Here is a 21750-nt window from a genome sequence, read left to right as displayed (position 1 = left end):
CAGAGTAGTGATGGTAACACATCATCACAAAAACGCTTGACTTAAGCTTTTTTATATGTGACAATCAAATATTTCTTTTTGAAAGTGTGAGATTTTATAAAGTACTTTAAAATTTTTAAAATATGCTATTTAGAAAAATTGCTCCCGATAAGAAGTTTTAACCAAGAAACGAAGTGTCTCAAATTTCCTTAAAGAATACATGATTGAATAGCAAATTAAGTTTCAATGACGACTCAGTTTGAAAAATAAAAAGTCATTATAATTAAATTTCAAGTTAAACAATTAACTTACATACTCCTTTAGTAATTACTATACTGAGGTTTGAATTTTACTTTAATTTTCATTTTCCCTCTGACAAAATATCTTAAAGTAATTTTACTAAACTGCAACCAAAGTTCACTTCAGATCTTGATTCAAAATATCAGCCCAGCCCAGGTTCTAATTTTAGACAAATAGGCTTCCTCCCCATAAATGATACTGACTTACTGAATCTAACTGGAATGTATGGTTATTTTACCCAACAGTGCCACATACTTGGCATACAAGACTTTTAATTACAAGATATTAATTAGTACAACAAAAATGTTCACCTATGTAATATTTAAGCATTAATTATTAATTTCTTTATTCATTGAGACTGAGTAATGTAATTAATCCTTGAGCAAAGACAAGAAACACTGAACTAGAGAGACATACACATTTCAAATTTTAGTCCCCGAGAAAGAATTAAAGATGGGAGTTCTAATTTCCTGCATTAACTTGAGACAGATGTCTGAAACTTCTGACTACTTTGCTGGTGTTAATGGTTAATGTGCTTGGTAAATCATTTATTGTCATTAAATTAAATTAACCTGAGCAAAACAATATAGATTTCAAGCATACAGACATCTCTGTTGACCTTATGAAAATCTCTAAAATTGAAACAAAATACTTAACTATTATATAAAGGAAAAGTTAAAATTCTTTCTCAGTACTTAAATAACATATTCCTAAAGCTGGTTTTGCTTGGAGATTTGCTAAGTGTAAAGAATCCAAAGTGATGACAAATGTGGAAACTGAGCCCCATAGTAGCCTCCTCTGGTAGATTAAAGTTTTAGCTCACCTCTTTCCTATAAGCAGCTGTTCATCATCTTTATTTTCCAATGACAGTGTTGAAATATTTCAGAAAATGTTGAGTCTTCATGTTTCATGAAAATTCACTGAATATTTACTCAACTCCAATGATGTGTGCCTGACATCATGCTTCCATGTTTACATAAGCTCTCCATCAGTTAACTCTCACAAAACTTTGGGAAATAAACTATCCCCATGGCAGAAGTGAAGAAACTGAGGTTGAAAGTAGTTTATCCAGGATAGGGTGTAATAATGGAACAAGTATTCTTTGGGTGTGGGTGTTGAAGAGACTGGTAGCATATATCAAGAAGTATGATAAAAATATTTGTTATACTAAAGCATTTGACTGATGTTAGCTCTGTAGAGAGAAACAGTGCAGTAGACAAGCACCAATTTAATCAAAGTAATCACTCGCAAAAGTTAAACAGAACTGTGAACTGCATTGTTGTTTGGTTAAGCAAATAATTATTCAGTACATAGTATATGCTAGGCACTGTGCTAGAAAATGGATTTACAAAAATGAATATGACGGTTACTTCCTGCAAGAAGTATAAATAGCCAGTGGGACAGAAATACAAAAACTGAGCTGGTTTTGAAAGATTAAAAGCAGCTAGCCAAGGAGAAGAGAAAAAAAAAAAAAAAAAAAACCTATAATGGGAAGAACAGAGCAAGTAATGTGTGGAGACTACTGTAGATTGGTATTTCTGAGGCCAAAAATATAGGCAGGGAGTGGCTGAAAATAAGATTGAAGAGATAGCATGCTTCCAGATTTGCATGGTTTTATATGCTATATTAATACTGGAGGAAGGATTTTAAACAGAGGAGTGATTTGGTTAAATATGCAGTTAAGAAAGATCACTCTGGGTCATATAAATAGGGAATTTAATAGGAAAAGTTTGGAGGCAAGGAAATCAAATGCTATATTTTAGATGAAAGGTGAAAAACAAATTCAGTGACAGTAGAGATGAAAGGGAGAAAAAATTTGAAAGAAATATATATTTAGGAGTCTAGGATGACTTTTCATTTCTGACTTGGAATAGTTCCATGACCTAAAATGGGGACTCTAAGAGGAATGTAAGGGTGGATGTTGAAATAAGTTTCATTATGAACATGTTGAGTTTCAGGTGCCTGCAGAACACCAGTGAAGCCACCTGGCAGGCAGTTGGATATATTAGCCTGACTCTCAGGGAAGATGCCCAAACTGGAGATACAGATTAGGAAGTAGTCAGAATACGAATGGTTGTTAAATATTGGACAATGGAAAAGATCATCCAGTGAAAGTGTAAACAGAAAGAAGAGTCAGGGACCTTAATAAAATACTGGAGGTAGAGGATGAGGAGATAATGCCAAAATTTAAGCTGATAATTAAACATTTATTTGCTAACAAAATCCCTTATTATTTCAGTCATTAACTGCAATCTGATCTTTAGTCATTTGGACACTATAGAAACTGTTCACCAGCCCATACTAAAAGGCAAAATCATTGATTAATGTCTTGGGGGCCTCTAGACCCCCCAAATTTTTGAGGTTAAAGTTCTTTAGCTCCCTCAACTTAGTGGTTTACTTGTGTAAAAACCAATTACAAATCAGTATCTCTACATTTTTTCCTTTCCTCATCAATATTTTATTTCCTCATCAGATAACTATGACATCTGATTGACGTTAAATATTAGGACTTAATAGGAATAGTTAAATGAGTATATTCTATGTACGTAGCCCTGGTTAGAACATTTGGGCCTTTCTGAAGCACTTAAATTTGTAGAAAAACATAATAAAAACTAATTTATTTGTGAAAATCCTCAAATTTAAAAGCTTTTATGGGTATTTGTCCAATAATTAATATAGATGATCCTGAGGAAACATATATAATCTTTCTGCTTTGTTCCCATGTGGCACTGACTGTCTGCATTGTGCTAAAAGACCTCCGTTTTGATTCAAAAACCACATGAATTGAAATGCAACTCATGCCAGCACTGTAGTTCCATTTACAGTCCTGCTATAGTACTAATGTAGTGACTTCCTAAGTTCCATGCACAGTTATCTTGTGATTTGGATTCAGGCCCAGCAGAACTGAAGGTCTGTTCCTCAATTAATTCAACTTCTAAGTGTCCTAGACAATCAGTGGGTTGTGTTCACTTAGTTCCTTGCAAATCACTTCCCTCCCAGCCTTTCACTTCATCATTTGTGACTTGTGCATAGTAGGAAATCTCCCTAAATCCTTTTCTTACTCTGATTGCACTGGGCATTGTTTAAAAGGAATGGCTCTCATTATTTCCCTTTGATAATTTACATTTTAATTCTAGTTCCAAAAACAGCTGGCCTCCACTTTGAAAAGCAGTACAATAAATCCTTTGGGCATACCTCCTTTTTCCCTTCTTTTCCAAAGCATCATGTCCTCCAAAGGACTTATATTTGAAGTGGAAGACATTCTCAGAGAATTAAAACAGACATTTGTAGATCATCTGCATATTACAAAAAATTTAAAGGATTTATGAGTAATGTTTTATCCATACATCTAATGAATTGTTTTAAGACTTAACTGCCCAAAGAAATAAAACATGGTATTATGTACATTGGTGAAGAAAAACAACCTTATTGCCTTTCTATTGCAAATTATTTTTTTCAAAAAGATTTTTTATTCTTTTAAAAATCCACACCAGCTACAGGAAGGGTGAATATAATCTACAAAGAATGTAAAGTTGTATCTGTCTTTTCCCAAAGCTTTGTCTCAGTCTCATCTTTCCAACAGCTCTGATTACTTGTATCATTATTTACATGGTTATATATTACAATCATCATTTTTATACATGACCATAAATGATGGTTTTAACACACAACTATAATCATGACTGGGCTCTTATTTAAGTGTATCAAATGTGTGTTTCTTACTCCCAAAGACTTTTGTAACTTAGTGATATGATAAGCATTTATTTATAGTCTGTTTAGTAACCAAAAGGATGTGAGGTGGCTGACTGGGTAACAAGCTCCAGGAAGGCAGGGATGTGGGATTGTCTTTTACTTTGTACTGCCAACATGGCTCATCACAGTAGGAAACTCATAACTGGTTCTTAATAAAAACTTGCTGAATATAAAGTAAGTGCTCGCTATGGATAGATTTGTTTCCTCTGGAAGGTGCCTTATAATTCCAACCTTCCTTTATGACATTCAGATTTCCCTAATAAAAATAAAAATAAAAATAAAAAACTTACCTGTCCAGCATCCCAACTACTGCAGTCTCTTCTGAGCAAACAGGTAGCTAAGATGACTGATTTGTGTGAAAGTGTGAATTAATGCAATGCTCTTCCAATTAACCATAAAATAGAAGCAGTCTTGGAGACAAATTTATCCCCTTATTTTATTAGAAAACTAAGGCCCAGAGGGTCAAATGACTTTCTCAAGGACTCAATAAGAGGGCGGTGTTATAAGGATTTCTGTGTTGAAGGCAAAAATCGGATATTTTTAGACAAATGAATGAAGGCTTCTTTTTCTTTTTAAGAGAAATAGACAGTGTTAATTCTTTCAAATCTTATTGTCTCCAAAAGTAGTCACCATTTCCTTTTTGGTATAGGATGAAACAAGTTTTGTTAAACCTTTTGGGATTCTAAGCTTGTGTCTCTAAAACCATTCATTTATTCAAAAATACTTATTGACCATTCCCTTCACAGACACAATTGGGATATCATGGTGAATAAGAGAATAAAATATTATTGCAGATACTGTACAAACAAGGAAACAAAAATTATTTAGTGACTATGGTGTCTTGTTCCCTACTTTAAAACTGAAATTAGTGAATGTTTCAAGGATAAATATTTAAACAGTGAACTATTCCATAAAAATTATGTGGCCTATACAATGATACAGAGTGATAAATCTAAACACAGTGTAATAGAACAGTTTGTAACTTATCATGATTTTTAAAAGTTATTGTGTGGACAACAAAACCATAAAATAAATAAGGGTCAGTAAGATGTTATTTTATTTACGTTCTCTTCCACATAAATTCAGTGCTTTGTCTTTATCTATTCATGTTGGATACCCCAGTACCAAGCACTGGGATAACATAACATCGATTTAAAATTTTATAAACTTTATACAATTTTATAAAGGGTGACAGTTGCTTACTTTCTGACTGTTCTCAAATGGCTAATGTGACCTAAAAGTGATCAGCATCCCTTATGTATGGTAAACCTGTTGACATTCCCTTTTTCTATGGAACTACCATTGTGGTATATAGAGTATTTTGTTCACTCTCTCTCACTTCCTGAGAAACAATAAGTCTTTGCCCTAAAAGATAGCTTTAATTTGACTTCCAGATTCTTAGATGTGAAGCAAAAACAAAACAAAAAACTCAGGAGATCTTTGGTAACTATCCTCACCTTAAAAATAATGAAACAAGGGCCAAGAAAGTCATAGTTTAGTTTCAACTTAGATTTTTTTTCAGTACTTCCTTTACGAGTCTATGCAAAGTTATCCTTTAAAAATTATATATATGTACATATTTATACACGCACATATATTAGGCATCTTGTTCAAAGAAGTATAGGTATTAATAAATGTGGACCTTAGTAACCACATGTAGTTATGGAATTAGGTAATCAAATGTATAATCTTATAAATGACAAAATGGAGCAGCAATGTGGGTACACAGAAATAACAGCACTCAGTCAAACTGGAGTTATACAAAGCGATCACCATATGATACCCCTCTTTGTTCTCCATTTTATTCTCTCCAACTTCAGAAACAGAGAAGAAACTTCATTTATATACCATCAATGAGGAGGCATTACACTGTTCATGTATAACCTCAAATGTTTAACTTACAAATTTTTAAGCAGTTAAATGGCAACCGAATAAAAATCTGTATGTTATGTTTAAGAGCAAAATGAAATTTTTATTAGAGTTGGTATGGATTTTTCCAACAGGAGGTCTATTTTATTCTATTATTAGATTATATTAAAAACATATAATATAGTTATCTCAAAATCTGAAATGTTGTTTGTGTTTTGAATATATGTATACCTAGATTTTATGAAGATGATATGTAACAGCAAATCTGACCACCAGAGAGCTGTGTCATTGTAAGGTTACTTTTCATTCCATCCTGAGGATGCTGACATGAGTTCAGAAATGCCATGAATAAGTGCTGCCACTCTGTTTAAGCCAATAGTACTTTTCTAAGGAGAAGCATTTTCCAGATGTGCCTTGGCCTAAACCAGGGCTCCTCAGCTCAATGGTGAGAGTTGATTCTCCATAGACATATAGCACCTTCTCTTCAGGTTTAAGAAAGTGCATACTATTTTTAGAAAGGCAACTGCAATTGTTCAATGTTTTTTCCTAATTATATTCCCAGAAAAAGGATGCTGAATAAAATCAGTGAAGTTATTTACATAATAAACTATGTTTTAATCACAAGATACAAAGTCATGAATATTTATTCATCACAAAGTTTCCAGTGGCTGCTCTTATGTTTGAAATATTTTGTGATGCGAAAAATAACCCAGCATAATACAGGAATCCTAAGCAATTTTTACTTTGAAATAATTACTTTAAAATAATAAAAATAATATCCTCAAGGTTAAATATTCATACTCCATTTACATCCACATCTTTATCTACAGACTGTTTCCATAAGTATCTGATATCTACAATAAAATATGAATTTTTTCTTTGCCACGGGAAAATAAAAATTGAACTCACTTTAGCAAAGTACAACACCATCTTTTCATCTTGACTAACTTAGCTTAATCTAACCTCTTGCTAATATTTGAGATACTTTATATATTTCACTACCATAACAATAGTACAGTCTCATGCCAATTGTACTTTCCTTGCAACTGCACCTAGGCAACACTATTTGTTGAAATCTGGTTCTGACTATACACATGGCTCATCACTCAAGGCGTCGTCTATGTTCCACATCTGGTTGAAATGCAACTTGTTACACTTCTAATTCTCTGTGACTCTAAACAATGCAAGATGATTACAGGGGAACAACTTATCTCAAATACAAGTCCTGATAAGGGGGAACAAACCACTAACTATCTGACAACCAAGAACTTTCTAACTTACGTATTTTTGTACAGTATTCTTCAATTTTTCTTAACTTTTAAAGAAGAATATTGCCATTTCCCTTGACACTCCCATTGATTATGTCTAAGAATCATTATCAAGTCACAGCTAATTAATAACTTTTTGTTTTCAGGCTAATGGTCACATGAGGAGCTTTCTTGTCCATCATGTTATTTCTGGAAGAGTCAAACAATCTCACTATTGATTTAATAGAACAGTGAAAATTAGGCCAATTATTTAATTATAATTCCAATGTATCCACAATATCTACCTATTATCGAAATTAGAAGGCAACAGTACAATTTCACATGAGAATATGTAAAACAAAACAAAATCAAAATTCATAGTTATACTGTAAGTCCCAGATTTCAGTTTGAATGAGAAAACCTCATGTGGCATTCTGAAGAGAGACAAAATAGTGCTTACATATCTAAATTCTAATTCTCAGAATATTTTCATGACCATGCACTTATAAGACAAAACACCTGGGTCTTAGCATCTTCCTACCAGGATCACTAAAGTTGAGAGGGTTGCAAAATGGTTTAAAAGACATTTTTGATAACGAACAGTGAAAGGGGCAGAATCAAAAAATCCACCCCACTTTTTTTAAGTGCATGGGTAACAGATTTAACAAATGTCCTCCAACAGCATATTCATACACATGTTATAATTTATTTTTGAGAAAATGGTCTCACTTGTGAAAACTGAACAAGAACAATGCAATCTGTCCTAATTGACAATACAATATGATCAATATGACCAAAAAGGCCATGCCATCTTTTCCTTCTGAAAAGTGAATATTGTTCTGGTCACAGACTTTCATTGAAAGTAGATCTCTGACGAAAACACAGAATATAGTTTGATTTACATTTTACCTTTTAATAAAAAGATTCAACAAAATTAGGATAAACAGAAATCATAAGAAAATGATGCATGAAAATGTTAGTGTATGAAATGTCTACTAAAGATTCTACACAGTTACTTGAAGGGGGACACGATTTTATTCTGAGATTACTAGAAGCCAAGAAAAAAATGGAGACACAATCAACGTCACAAACACTGATTACAAAACCAAGCTAATGGCTTAGGAAAGAGTCTCCAGTATCTAACATGCTCTGACTTGAGAGAAATCTAAAGATTCCATCCATGGGACTTCATAAAGGGAAATATATTAACTATTGTCTTCACATAGTCTTCATGTATTTATCTTTTAACAGTACGGTTTTTATATTTTCAAAGCTATTTTCTGGATTAATGTTCAAGCATGACAACATATGCCAGGGTTGACAAAATACAGTTTGAAGGTCAAATGGGACTGTCACTTGTTTTTGGTAATAAAAGTTTATTGGAACATGATAACCACTGTTTATCTATTGTTTGTGACTGCTTTCTTGCTATGACAGCACAGCTGAGTAATTGTAATAGAGACTATACGTGACCCACAAAGCCTAAAAATTTTCTCTCTGGCCCTTTGATAAAATAGCTTGCCAATCCCTACCACAGTACATTAACTATAAAAATATTAACAGGTCTTAGTGCAAATCTTTAAAATTAGAAATAAATATCTAACAAGGTGTGTTTATAATCTTCTGAAAGACAATTTGTTAACATACATAACATACATCATACATACATACATCATACATACACACATACAACTGATTTTCAATAACCGTTTACTAACTTATCTGTGAAGTCATGAAGTCCATTTCCATTAAGGTCTAGAAATTAGAAGGAATTAAATAGAAATTAATCTTTGTTCTTTTCCTTTATTTTTCAAGGCCAGTGCCTTTAAATATATATATATTTGGCAAGCACGTGACATAACCCCAATAGAAGCCTATATTATTCACTGACTGACATTTCTGCATGGCTTCTCTCACCCATCTCCACCAGCATCACACTATCCCATTCTTTAATGTTGATATTTTCTTAATTGTATGTGAAAATGTCTGCAACCAAAGTTTCCAAAGAAGTCCCTTAGTTTCCCAGTCTAAATAGTTTGATGTCTCTATGCTACACCATATGTAGAAATTCTAGGCAGGCCATTATCTTTCCCCAAATTTTTCTTGCTAATCTGAATATTTCACATTCCTCACACCATTTCCCAGGTCAAAAATCCTTCACTGATGCCAGTGGCCTTACGATGAACCCAAATCTCTTACTAAGGACCTCTACAAATCCAGCACCACCCACACAGGCAACTGTTCTCCAAAAGAAACCCTCTATTATAGGCAATCTGGTTTGCTTTGCTCACTGTCACCTCAGTGCCTTTGCTATTGCTATTGTCCTATCTAGGTGCTTTTCCAAACCTAGACACATTCATGCTGCTTCTGACATAATGTGTTTCACTTCTGCACATGGCAATGACTCTCCCTCCTCTGAATTTGCTAGCACTTACAAGACATACTTTATTTTTTTACCATCCATATGGTTGTAAATTATATTATTTTTAATACTAGTTTTATGTCTTATATCTCTAGTGACTGTCAACTAGAGGAGACCAATATGCTGTATATTTGATATTCTATAGCACAAGCAGGGTTGTCTATATAGAAGAAATTAATTACTTTTCTGATTCTTTTTAAAGCTCTTTCATTAACTCTTTGAAATACATTTTAATTTAAATTTGATGCTTAGTAATATCTCAATATTAAAAAGGCCACATTTTGGATATAATTCCAAAAATACTATTCAGACTTTAATATATATTTGAATTATTTGTTGATTTGTTTTATATATATATAAAAACACATGTATATAACATATATAACATATATATAAAACATATATATATAGAGAGAGAGAGAGAGGATCTGGCTCTGTCATGCAGGCTGGAGTGCAGTGGCACAATCATTGCTCACTGCAGCCTCAAACTCCATGATTCAAGCAATCCTTTCACTTCAGTCTCCTGAGTAGCTAGGACTACAGACACGTAATATCACACCTGGCTAATTTTTAAAAAACTATTTTGTAGATTTGGGGTCTATGTTGCTTAGGCTGGTCTTGAACTCTTGCCTCAGACTCCTAAAATGCTAGGATTATAAGCATGAGTAACCACGCTTGTCCCATATTTTTAACATTTAAGTAACTGCAAGTCTGGGAGATCCCTATATCGAATGGTTCCATATTAAAGTAATTTACATAATAAAAAATAATACTAAAAATAAAACAGAAGTCAAAGAAAGAGGCTTAAAGAAAAATCAACAATAATTAAATACCGCATTATAAAATAAAAATATTAATTGCTCCTAAATTATGTGATACTTTGGAAATGTCCAGTAACTACCATAACATGACAAAACAAAAAAAAATTAAAAAATAGGCCAGGCATGGTGGCTCACGCCTGTAATCCCAGCACTTTGGGAGACCGAGGTGGGTGGATCACGAGGTCAGGAGATCGAGACCATCCTGGCTAACATGGTGAAACCCTGTCTCTACTAAAAAACACAAAAAATTAGCCGGGCATGGTGGCAGGCGCCTGTAGTCCCAGCTACTCAGGAGGCTGAGGCAGGAGAAAGGCGTGAACCAGGGAGGCAGAGCTTGCAGTGAGCCGAGATGGCGCCACTGTACTCCAGCCTGGGCGACAGAGCAAGACTCCATCTCAAACAAATAATAATAATAAAATAATAAAGATAATAATTTTGTTTATTGAAGGCATGCTTAAGAAAAAAGTAAACAGCTTTGAACCATGCCAAAAGTATAATCAATCAAATGTCTGCAAACTGTATTTAAAGTTAAACTCAATACAGCATTATACTAAGGCCATAAATAACTGAAAAGTGCATTAAATATTTTAGTATAAGCAATAGATGCATAAAGAGGTACACTGTTTATTAATCTCATACATGATTCAAGATTATCATGAAATTGGATCAGCTCACTTACCAAATTATCAGGAGATTTAGACCATTGTCTCTAAGAAGCAAAATGTGTGTTACACTGTTATTTAATGTTGGTTGTTGCTTGGCACCTGACCTTGTTTACAACTAAATCTGCTGTCGGGAAATAGCCAAAGGACACATTCATATTGAGAATGGAATTTTTTTTGACTACTTCTCTCAAACACGAATTTGTACCTTTCTGTTTAGATTGTTTTGAAAAGCTTAGTTTGGGGTACAAAGAGACTACAAGTGATTAAAATTAATTATGCATGTAATTCTCCAACAGCCAAAAAAAAGACACAGGTTGAGTTACATTACAGCATTAGATAAGAACAGCTTACCAAAAGTCTATTCTTGTTTCCACCATTGGTTTCTGATTTTCTAAATTATTTCTCTCTTGTGATTTAACACATTAGCAAATAAGATACAGATATATCTAGAGGGATTTAGAAGATATAATTAATCTTTGAAAGCTTTTACAAGATCCTAAAAAAATTCTGCTTTTAACAACCTCAAAAATTACAATGCAGCGCAAGTTAAATAAAAGACAAACTCCTTATCAGGGTCAAAAGCCAGCACCATTGGTCTTTCTGTTTCCCAAATATATCAAGCTTCGTCCTGCTTTGAGGCTATTCTCTCTCACTTGAAAGCTTTTCCTCCGGGTACTCCTATGGCTGGCTACTTCTCATCACTCATGCCTCCAAAGGCAGCCTATCCCACCACAGACAAGCTCTATTATATATGTTTATTGTATATTCCCAACAGCATTTATTTGTGTCTGAAATGTTCATTTATTATTTTACTTGTTAAAGTCTGTCTCCTGCTGCTAGAATGTTAGCTCCATGAGGACAGGAATTTATACGGTTTCTTCTGATATTCTCCACATTCAGAAAAGTGCCTGCTAAATACCAGGAACCCAATAACCATTTGTTAAATAAATAAATGAATGAACCACGGGCTGTGATCTAAGAAAAGACACACTAGCCTGATATTCAAGTAGAAGAGAGAATGAATCCCTCCCGAGTAAGAACATCATGTTCTAAAAGGCATTATTTTAATTCTTTACAGATTATTTAAATTTTCAGACCATCAAATAAAATAAACTGAGAAGAGTATGAAATATCTTACTTTAAGAGATCTGCATTTATATGTGTTGACTCTTGATATACAATTAAGGTGGTTTTATTCCTTGTACCACATAAAGACACTTCAGAGGAAGACAATATGCACAACCCATTTTTCATCAATGTATATGGAAATTTTAAGAAACTTTGTTCTATCTACTCAGTGATAAAACAGTCACTCTGATTCTGTTAGATGATTAGACATTTTCGTCTAGAGAATTAAGACATACTACATGGAATATTCTAACAGAACGGTGGCATTAGAATTCTTCTAATTTTCTCGACAGTGGTATGGTTTCAGTTTTCAGTGACCAGGAATATGTTTCTCCTTGAATATTTAAGCACAATTTCTACTTAATTTCTTTCCTTCAAGATGCTCTTCATGGCTTTCAAGTATTTGTCAACTGAAGGCTCTACAACGCTTAAGTAGCATGGTGCAGGTGAAGCTCTGCTGAACACAGTAACCACAGCAACACCCAATTCTTATATAATTTGAAGTCTTGGAAAAAGCAAAACAAAACAAAACAAAAAACAACCAAACAAAAAAACAAAAACAACAACCACCACCAAGAGGGATGGAGCACTGTCAGCAGAGAAACAGAAAGGCACGTAAGAGCAGGAAGGTAAGTGGGAAACAGGCACAAACACAGAGGCCCACAGCCTTTCTAGCTAACCTCCTCTTAGCTAAAAATGTTAAATCTGGGGGAAACGCAAAAGGAAAGCAATTTTAAGAAAATTTAATGGCACTATAGATGAGAAAAAAGTTTCAACCTGCCTATTTTTGTTGCATTCCCCTTATATGTTGAGCCAAGTTTAAACATAGACTCAAATCAGTCTGGAAGCATCAGTAGGGATAGTTCAAGCTCACAGAAAAGCTCATTGGCTTTCCAAGTCTGGGCACACATCCCCAGAGTTTAAACTACTATCCTGAGAGATCCAAACCACAGGAATGGCCCTGGAGCAGTAGCTTTGTAAGTGTTTCCTGGATCAGATTTAGTCTCAATGCTTATAGTAGTGTAGCTGGCATGTAGCTGGTTGGAATGACCCTAGAATTCCGAGCCCCTCCCTCTTTTATATCCATGTGAGAGTCACAGTTGAGTCACAAAGTTGGGCAGGTATGACTGCCACCTCACTCCACCCTCAGCTCAGAGAACAGAAATACAAGCAGAGTTGGGAACGGCAGTCAGAATGAGATGAGTCTTCAGTGACACCTCTTACCAAGCACTGATTTTGAGCCTGAATTACTGAGTCCCAGGCCTGCTTCCACTACTAACTAGACAAGGAAAATCACTGAAATGGTCACTATCCCAGTTTACTTATATGTACTCCACAGGTTCACAACATTTGCTCTTTATAGTCTCTTTTCCCCATCAAACATCCTCTTATTCAATAGAAGTAGCAAGTCTTGAGAATTGAAGCCTCTTCAGTGATTGCGCAGAGGCACAGAAATAAAAAATACATTTGTAGCTCTCATTTGTAAATGTAGAAAATAATTAACTAATTATAAAAAGAATGCATTTAATAGCATTTTAAATATTTCCAGATATGTAAACACACAGTCCTTCTAAGTCCTGTAATTAACAGGGCTACGAAAAGCTATTCCATTACATAAATTGTAAATATGTCAGGAAGCAAAATATTAAAAATCAGTTTATCCATTTTAAATACCATTTTTTAAATGGAGAACTTTGGATTCCTATTAAAACCCTCATGACACCATTTGGGAAGGGGCTAAATAAGGCAGTAAGAATCTCCAGGATTGTGTAAAGCTTCATACTGCCAGTTTTGATATTGACCACTCTCAATATGGTGCTACTGAAGACAAAAGAAGAAAAAACATGAAATTTGTGACGGAGTTTTAAAGCTATAAGAACTTAAACAAATGAAAAAAACTGCTCAGTTTCACCAAAGGCCACTCAGTGCTCTATAACAATCTTCATCCTGAATGAGGCAAAACTTTCGTCTGAGATACAGTGGCCAAAGCTTTTTTTTTTTTTTTTTTCTATTATACTTTAAGTTCTAGGGTACATGTGCACAATGTGCAGGTTTGTTACATATGTATACATTAAATCCTAGATCATAGTCACCTGGTTGTTTTATAAGAGATTCAGGTTTCAATAGATGCTTAGTATTTTATGTTTCCCTAGCAGCAAAATTCTTAAAAGTTTCATCAGTCCTGGTTTCTGGTGTTTAAGTGAAGATAAACTGCATTTTCCATGTGAAAACAGTGTCACCTGAACTTCTTAAAATATACATTTTAGTAGCCAGTATTGCAACTTAGGACGTTTTGATCAACATGGAGACGCTCTAATTCTGAGCACAAGATTTAGCTTTACCCTTTGATTTCAATAATGAACAATGGAATCTGGACTATCTTAATCTAAACAGAAAAATACAGTGATACTTTAATATTAATCTAATTTGATTTCATTAATAAATACTTGGTCATTTTCCCCTATTAAATTGTATTTAATACCAATTATTCTCATGTGGAATCAACTGATTGCATAATAATTGATTTCATCTATGAAAAAAGTAAATATATAAAAGTCTAACTCTATCTTAGAAAGTAATTATACACAAACATGCAAATACCACCACTACCACCATCATGTTAGCCCTTGTGAAACACCAGGTAGACAAAATTAGCAGGCTGAGAAGTTGTTACAGGTATTATAATTCCATGTTCTCATCCACTAAGTAAAGAAATTGTATGCTACAGATTGCAAATTTTGTTCAAACAATAAGTAAGTTTATGTAGCAAATTAAAGAATCAAATATTTTCCTGGCTATACTAGATGACCTACTAAGATAAAAAGAATGAATAACTGAATCCTAAAAACTTTTTTGCTTGTTTTTCAAAGTGGGCCAAAAGAATGTAGTGTATCATATAAACAATAAAAAATAGGCAGCCTATTAGTTAATACATTATTTTGCTCAAAAAAGTAAACTCTTAAGGGAAGACTAAATTACAAATTTGAGAGGCACAATACTCAAATAAAATAGTAAAATGTCAAAGCTGAGCATTATTTAATTGCCTTAATACCAATCAAAATGATATCATATTATTCATTCTAAAATTGATACTTTCTCATACCAATTCATTATATAATTTCAGCACCATGCATTAACAACACAATGTTGTACTTTTAAATCGTTATAATGCAATGCAGTAGCCACCTAAAATCCATTACTACTTAAATAAATATAAAAGGTTCATATTGAAATGATTGTTTTGTCTCAAATAGAGTCAGTTTGTACATTTACTTGTGAGTTTGCTTTAACTGCAAAGGACCTAGACAGTTAAGTGACGAAATATACTCATGCTATTCAAGCACTGTATTTTATGGTCATTTTTAGGTAGATTAAGATGACTAAAAATGATGCTGTACAGAGAAATGTAATTAGGAATATTTTACTTAAAATTAAATTAATTTAGTTCAACATTTACTGATTGCTCATATAGTAGTTCATACTCCACTTAATAGGTATACATTAGTGGAATCAGTTAACTAACATAAAATAAAGACAATGGACTGCCTGACACATAGTAACTTTACTAGTTAAGTTTTTTAAAAAACTAGTTGAACCATGTTTTATAGTGTCTGATGAACAAAATAATAAAAAGTCAGTTGGCTAGTCAAATTTTTTATTTAAAAAAATTCATTGTATAGATGTATTATTTTTGACTGCAAAATGTCTTTAAAGTAATTCAAAGAAGGCTGATGAGGATATATTGAGGTGAGCAACTATCTACAACCTAAGGGAAACTGAATAAACTTGGATACAAACTAACGGGGAGAAATAGGGTAGTAACTTTTCTTCCGATTTTTAAAGGCCTTTTTGAGGTAGAAAGTATTATGAAAGATTGGTATATAAGGAAAAAATTGTTGAAGCCTAGGAGATATAAAAGCCAAGTATAGTCTGGGTGCAGTGGCTCATGCCTGTAATCCCAGCACTTTGGTAGTCTGAGGCAGGCGATCACGAGGTCAGGAGATTGAGACCATCCTGGCTAACAACGTGAAATCTCATCTCTACTAAAAATACAAAAAATTAGCCGGGCATGGTGGCGGGCGCCTGCAGTCCCATCTACTCGGGAGGCTGAGGCAGGAGAATGGCGTGAACCCGGGAGAAGAAGCTTGCAGTGAGCCGAGATCGTGCCACTGCACTCCAGCCTGTGTAACAGGGCAAGACTCTGTCTCAAAAAAAAAAAGCCAAGTTCAAAGAAAGGACCAAGATAGGGATAGAACCTTGAGAAGGGGGAGAAGTCAGCATAAAACTTCATGTTAAATGAGAAATATAAATATAATGAAAATTAAATTTCAATAAGAATATCAGGCTATATTAAAGACCAATGTTTATTTCGCCAATACAAACTGAAAGGAAGGGGCAATCTACGTAAAGAAGAAAAGAAGAAAAGGGAAAGGGAAGAAAGGAAAGAGAGAAGACAAAAAAGGAGGAAAGAAAAAAGTCAAGGTGTATGATCTTAAAAGTAAATTATTTGCCCTAAAAGGCTCATTAACACAACAAAAAGCAAAAAAAAAAAAAAAAAAGAAAAGAAAAGAAAGAAAAGAAATGTGCCCCGTCTGGTGTGTGTTTTAATGGAAAACAAATTGTCTAAAACTTTCCCCAACTTCCACAATATAAACTTAACAACAGACTGAAAGAGGATTCTGAGCACTTTGTTTTGCCTAACTTTCCATAGAATTTTACTGAAACCTTTAAGTAAAATGTATTACAGTTAAAGTACTACCATTCAAAGGAAAGTTTATGTCTTGAACAGGAAAGATCAAAGATTAGATTCAAAGTGTTTTTCATACAAATTCATCTGATTGTGTTCACATCATTTTAAAATTCTGAATTCACCTAATTCACCATAAAACTCCTTCCAATAAACATACTGTGTAATTTTTACAAGGAAGCACCATGCCTTAGTTCAAAGACATGACAGAGGAGGGATGGGGACAAAATATGTTGAAACAGAAAAACAAAACATTTATTCCTTCTTCACCCTCTCAAACAAAAAGGCCGCATGTTCTCACTCATAGGTGGGAATTGAACAATTAGATCACTTGGACTCTGGAGGGGAACATCACACACACACTGGGGCCTATCATGGGGAGGGGGGAGGGGGGAGGGATGCCATTGGGAGTTATACCTGATGTAAATGACGAGTTGGTGGGTGCTGACGAGTTGATGGGTGCAGCACACCAACATGGCACAAGTATACATATGTAACAAACCTGCATGTTGTGCACATGTACCCTAGAACTTAAAGTATAATAAAGAAAAAAAAAAAAAAGGCTCATCTCTACCCTACATGGACAGCTTTTAATAGCTGAGAATTTGCTTTCATTCCACATCTTCCTCTACACCCACCCACCCAAACCTCACTACACATTCTCTCCCTTGACTTTGGCCTTTTGTGTACTACATATTAATTTGCAGCCCTTTAACTGCTTTTGGTGCCTAGAGCCATTTTCTGCAATTGATAACTGAGAATATCAAAAGTTGTTTCTCATAATGAATAAATAAATAAATACATAAATGGTAGTAAGTGCTCTCCTTAATGAAAAATAAAGGCCAAATTTTTATCAAGAGAGTAACATTACTGAAACAAAAATAGCTAGAGAACAGTAAGTCTAACATCCAAATATCAAATTTAAAAGAATGGTGTGAAGGGAGGGAAAATATGGTGAAATAATCAAAATACAGCCCTTACATGAAAAGGTCTAGATTGAGTAGATAAAGGTAATAGCAATAGTAAAGAGATAACTAAAGTAGCAAAAAGACTTGATATATTTGAGAGAATCAGATATGACTCAAAGAGTTTATTAGCATCTTTAACTCATCTATAACAGAGACAAAAAAATTTGAGATTGTTTCCAAACTGTTATCTTCAGGTTCATGCATTTAATAATGACATGCCTAAAGTGACTACTTTTAGCATTAAGGAGGATAGTTTTGATCTGGGTGTGGTGTTATCTTCTATTGTAACTGTTATTTCAGATTCTTTATTTTAATCTGTTAAGAGGAAATTAAGTATTGAAAGGATTCAATAATCAGAGTTACCAACTTGAATACTAAAATCCCCAGTTTCATACGGTCAGTCTTATACGGACATCAATGAATCACTGAAGGACGCACCTATTGTCCTATAAGCAAATGTAATAATGATTTTTAAAATTGTCAACAATGCAACTATATTTGTTAAAAGCATGTCCAGTCTGTTGTCTAATTGCTAGTAAAATTCAACACTAAATACGTATGTGTGATAAGAAAATACACAAAAATACACCAACATTTTTCTTCCTTTTCCCTTCTGATGTTTAGAAAATTTGGAAACTGGTTTAAACCAAAAGGGGTAAAGGAATGAAATTATTCCTTCAGGCTTAGAGGATTCTGTGCCAAGTTTCATTTCTGGCTACATACTTCTAACCAAGTTCAAGATCCCTGAAAAGGAATACACAAAAGAGAAAATATCCCTTTAACCTCAGTGGAACGACATTAGTAGAGGCTGCTATGGGAAGAGAAAGGCTTTTGCCCTGAGATGGGTGTGCTCCTGGTGTTTGGTTTCCACTGAGAGGATGCCTGCTCCCTCAATGAATCTGAAGTACCTACTAGGATGAGGTAATGGCTGTGCCAGTTTCACTGGGTCATGCTCTTTCAGCACATTCTTTCCCTCTCTCCTCCCTGAGAAGGTGCTGTAAACAAGTCATCCTGAGAGGTGCTGGAGAGAATGAACAATCCTAAATTCAAAATTCTTGAGAACACTGGACCTGCTATGGCAATCTAGACATAAACAGAAGACTAAAGCAGCCATAAAGAAACAGGTTATTTGATAAGAAAAGGGGAAAAAAAATAAGAGAGGAGATAAATAAAATAAAAATTAGTATAACTAAAATATTATTTTATAAAAGGTAGCTCTATTTTTAAATTACTTAGATCTTCAGATGTGTGTTAAGCAATTTTCTACTTATAGTTTTAAAAAAAGAAAACTTTGGACATTAAATAATATTGTAGCAAACTGTAAAATATGAAAAATTAAAATTGAATGAACAACAGATAAACAGCATGTACCACTGATCCTGAAGCCACAATGGCTCTGATAATATACAAATCATGAATGCAGATGTAAACCTATGATAATCAGATGAAATCACCAGGAAATCAACACAAACACACACACACACAAATATAATAATCCTTACTGAATGAAAAAAAAAAGCCTTTTTCTTGAAGGAAGGGTTCTTTGTGTGCCTGGGGCTGGGGCTTTTGGAACTTCCATGATTTGCAAATTCATAAGGATTTCTACCAAAATACAGACACCTATTGCCCAGTTAAAGTGCTGTTTTGTGTTATATTCTGATGGAAGGCTGTAATCTTTTCCTTGGGCATAAAATTAACAACATTCTAAAGGGCTTCTATTTATTCAATCTATTTGACTGCCAAAAAAATCATAATTGTCCACAGTGAAATGACATAGTGAAAGAACTATGCTTTTGAACTGGGCTGGTACCTGCAGCTCATGCATGGGACATTTTGCATCATGTGGCTCACATAAAAGGCTTTGTTCTCCATCGCCTCACTGTGGCTGCAAACCTCAATTTCACTTTGCAATCATTTCCTTTTCCAGACGCATCATTTTAAAATAAATTATATCTTTAACATTTAAGTTAGTTCCTTACCAACAGTCATCAATCCCTTTGCCTCACACCCAAAGTTATATACCACCACCAATATTTTTTTTTTGTTTTGCACTACATATTTTATTCATAACATAATTTCGAAACCCTCAAATACAATTTTTAAAAGTCAGTCTTTTAAGTACCAATTTCCTTTTGTAACCTGTATGTAGTGTATTACACATTTGTGTGCATACTTGTATGCTTATGCATTTAAACAAAAACCCTTTACACTGGACTCAATTTTAAAGGGTCTATGTCCTGGCAGCATTGTTCCTAGGGCTTACAACAGATGGCACACAGCAATTGTCACAAACGGGCTTGTTGCTAATGAAAGCTTTTTATTTTCTGACAAAATCCTGAAGCCCCGATGCCAGGCAGAATAACATTAATTTCGTTTTCAAGGATGTTTTCTTCTGACTCCATCCCCTTTACTACCCCTCCCCCCAATACACACCCAAATATACACCTCCCCATTCCTAGTCCCCCACACACTCTTTCTTGAAATTTCCATCCTTAAACAAAAGACGAGGTGGGGGAAGGAAGGCAGCGAGCACTGCAGTCCCCCTCGCCCCACCGAAAAAGCCTTTTAAAAAGAAAAGGAAGAAAAGAATAGATGTACTGTAGATTCAGACGTCCACCCCCATCGTTTAAAAAGCAAAACGACTGTGTGGAAGCTCAACTAGACTCATTTCTTCGTGCCCCGCCCTCCAACACCACCAGACATAGATTTTTCATTTTCCTACAATTATAAATATCAGTCCTCCTCTCCCAGCTGTTTCTGAAGGATTTACAGAGAAACATGATTTGAAATGGGCAAGGCTTCCCTCACTCACTCACTTGCCAGGGTGCAGTTCTCTACAGCTGGATGAACAAAAAAATCTCCTACCTCGAATTCCTATTTTCCACTATCTTTGCAGAATCCACCCCCCTTCTTTCCACAGCTCAGGTAGCACTGGCTTTCGATACACGTATTCTATCCTGGCCTAAGTTTTCAGTCGTTTCAAAGTGGTACCTAACAAGGTCACTCGCTCTTCTACGAAGCCAGGGCTCAGGTACCAGTAGCGTCCGGCCCTCTACTCCGCAGTGACACCTGGATAGGACAGGCCCGAATCTTCTGCCAGGTGCACGGCTGGGCAGCTCGGCCAACTCCCAGACTGCCTGCTAGGAGTGCTAGACGATGAGACACGACCCCTCCCCATTCCCACCTCTTTCTACTCAGAGACCGAGGCAAAAGGAGAGGCGCCCTACATAGAGTCAGAGGTGGGGACGGTCTCTTACCTGGGCGCAGAAACTGGATGCACCCGCGGTCGCGACTGCCGCCGCTTACGGACTTAGCGTTCTCCGGAGAAGAAGCAGAGGGGTGGAAGGGTTAGGGGAAGAAGGGGAGGGGGGGGGGAAGAAGGAGAAGGAAGAGAAAGAAGCGGAAGGGAAGTAAAGGAAGAGAGGATGCTGCTGCTGCTGCTGCTGCTGCCCAGAGCCCGCGCAGCCCGAGCGCCCGCCCCAGACTGAGAGGGGCGCCCCCACCAGCCTTCTCGAGCGGCAGCCCCGCCCCGGCCCTTCCTCCCCGCCCCGCGCAGGTCCCGCCTGACTCCGCGAGCCCGTGGGCTGCCGCGGCGGGGCTGGCGCTGCCACCGCCGCAGTGTCCGGGAGGGGGAGCACGGCCGCCCCGCCTCCTGCCGCAGCCGCCGGCCGCCAGGCGGGGACCGCGAGGTGGGAGCCTTGGAGAGCCCCGCCCAGCCGCTGGCCTGGGCGTTCTCCAGAGCCCTGGTCCCCTCCCGCGACAAAGTGAGGCCAGTGCCCGGGCGGCGGGACAGGCGGGCCTTCCTGACTGGCGTCCTTGGAAAATCGGAGGCAGCAGCTTTAGTCTCGCGG

General features: G+C 35.7%; 1 protein-coding gene across 40 annotated transcripts in view; it reads right to left on the bottom strand.

Annotated features, from left to right (window-relative positions):
• Positions 1 to 21422, bottom strand: part of MAP2 (microtubule associated protein 2) — a 308224-nt gene extending 286802 nt beyond the window's left edge. For 11 of the 40 annotated variants that reach the window (XM_038001613.2, XM_073020011.1, XM_073020006.1 and 8 more), the window contains exon 1: positions 21157 to 21422. The gene's annotated coding sequence lies outside the window, so the exon portion shown is untranslated. The remainder of the gene's footprint in view (positions 1 to 21156) is intronic. The other 29 variants (XM_073020012.1, XM_073020018.1, XM_073020013.1 and 26 more) reach the window with 6 other exon arrangements.
• Between the last annotated feature and the right edge of the window lie 328 nt (positions 21423 to 21750).

The sequence above is a fragment of the Chlorocebus sabaeus genome, chromosome 10 (assembly GCF_047675955.1).
Source record: "Chlorocebus sabaeus isolate Y175 chromosome 10, mChlSab1.0.hap1, whole genome shotgun sequence".
NCBI classification, from domain to species: domain Eukaryota; kingdom Metazoa; phylum Chordata; class Mammalia; order Primates; family Cercopithecidae; genus Chlorocebus; species Chlorocebus sabaeus.
This window is presented reverse-complemented; position numbering and strand designations above follow the sequence as displayed.